The sequence below is a fragment of the Dermacentor silvarum genome, chromosome 8, assembly GCF_013339745.2.
Source record: "Dermacentor silvarum isolate Dsil-2018 chromosome 8, BIME_Dsil_1.4, whole genome shotgun sequence".
NCBI classification, from domain to species: domain Eukaryota; kingdom Metazoa; phylum Arthropoda; class Arachnida; order Ixodida; family Ixodidae; genus Dermacentor; species Dermacentor silvarum.
Window position 1 is genome coordinate 13213385 of NC_051161.1, and position 2415 is coordinate 13215799.

A 2415-nucleotide genomic window follows, 5' to 3' on the forward strand; every position below is an offset into this window, starting at 1 on the left:
GCCTCTACCTTTTTTTCCCCTCCTCCTCCTTCCAGGTGTAATATCGCCATAGAAAAAAAAAGATAAAAGAAAAACACGAGATGGAAAGATAGACACAGGGAACTCAAGTGCCGATTCTCAACTCGAATGTTAATAATATAGAGACAGTAAGCACGACTGATCTCTACCAAATGTGTTAAATACTGTACCACTGTAGAATATCGCCTTATTGTCGAGCATTGCCTACAAGCCGAGTTTCGAGTTTGAGTATGAAGTTTCAGGCCAACTGCCACCGGCCAACGCCGAATGATAGCGGGAAGCGTCATTTATTGGATTGGAGCAGGCACAAAGGACGAGCATGGTCTGAGGAGGAAGACCGAAGCAAAACCTCCATCTGCAGGGTATCACACAGGTAATGCTAAGGAAATGCAATGGCTATTTCTGTTTCACATCCGGCGAGAACTGTCTGCACAAATTCAACAAGAAGCCACAGGTGTCTTGGGGTGAAGCTCTCTTCCAGTGTTCTGCCTGGTGCTGCGCGCAGGCAAGAAGCCAATTGCTGACAAAGTTCCCACAAAATATTTTTTTTTCGTTGAATTTCTTTATTATCGATATATTTTGCAAATTTCGATAAAACGATAAGCATTTCCTTCAGTTATTTGTGCCTCGCCCTTAAAGGGATATTTGAACGTACATCCTGTCGACTTTTGATAAAAGCTTGAGAAAGGAATCGGCACTCGAGTTCGCTGTGTCTACCTTTCCGCATCGAGCATTTTCTGCTGTATTTTTACATCAGAAATAAACAAAGTGGAAATCGACAATATCGTAGCTGCATGGCTAAAATGTAAAGAACTCTCGGATCATTTCGGCTTTGTTTCTTCCTTCAAGTCAAGTCGTGCGTCATGTTATTACAAATTCCAATATATCGGATACATGGAAGCGTCGAAAACGGAAAAAAAAGTAAGTCATAAAGCGAAGACTTGCCAGTCCTTACAGTATTTCTTTCTAATGTGGTAGAATAGTGATCTCATCATTTATTGGCAAAAAATAGTGACAGAATGATAGAAAACAGAGAGAGTCTGCCAAATGCCCAATCTGCGTATTGAGTGATTTACTCTCATGAGATTGCAAATATTGCCACCTGTTGTGTCACCGGCTTGTCCACAAACAATATATTGTCCGATAAGCAAGGAGTGGTAGCATGAGGTGTTATAAAAAACAAACAAACGGTCCACCAAAAGCACATTTCGTAAACATGCTTGAACAACAACAGTCAATTCAGAGAAGAAAAAGAGCGCACAAATCAATTTATAACCCGCACAGAATGCTGTGGCATAACAGTAACACAAAACGACAGAGCTGATTGCTCTAATAATGCGTTATCCCAGGGTCCAAGCAACTTTCTCCGCCTTCAGCCTTCCTGGCCATGGTAATGAACCATGTTTTCCGGCGATAAAGAAGTTTCCCGAAAAACTGAGACAGAAAAGACGCTGACATCTGCCTGATCTGTTCTGTACAATTTCTACTTCTGAAAAACATTACTCGGCCGAACAACTAGCCCGCCTTTCTGCTCCTAAATACATGTTCATTTTTCTAGTTTTTTCAACACTCTCCTAAAACGTTTCACGAAGTGCGAGAGAGAGAACTGTTTCGTGGTGTGTTCCGCGGTGTCGTGAAGCTTAGCAGAGTTAAGTACTATAGGACTTACTGATCGCCCCGCGATGCATGCAACTGGCACGTACGGGGTCACCACTGCCGCGTGCTCCTGTTGTCCGATCAGCGCGGTGGCGTCGCAATAGCACGAGTGCGTCGTCGATTCGAGAGGCTGTCGACCCGCTAAGAGCGGATGACAATGTTGCGTGCTAGTCCGCGCCGTGAGAAGAGGTACTCGTCGCGGCGTGCCAGTTAGAACGCCGCGATGAATCGAGTCGGAGACAAAATAGCCGGTAAGTGAGTTGCGTAACATCGCCGCATGAGCCGTGTCGATGCCGTTCGAAAAGGGGCGCGCGTAACGAGTATGTAATGGCCTCGCATCCCCGACAGCCGCCGTTGTCATTGACGAGAAAACCAACAGCCGATAGCAATGCGCTCTATGGTGTCGCCTTTGTTTCGTTTCTCTGCTGGCAGACGATCCTCCTGGCCGGCAGATCGCAGCATTTGCAGTATCCGGTCAAAACTGTTCTCCCTGTCGTGTTTCTCGCAGGCACTGCTGTCAGTTTAAGCAAATTGTCGAAACAGTACATCAAGTTTAAACGTGACGCGCCATGTTAACTGACGCTTGGGAACTCATGTCAATGTATTTTTCTTTCTCTCATTGCAACATGTGGTACATTCGCAACGTCCTGTGCACGTCTTCATAAAGTCAGATAACAGGAGTAGCCGCAGTGTCGCCTACACGCAGCGACATCTAAATACAGATACTTAAAATATATACGC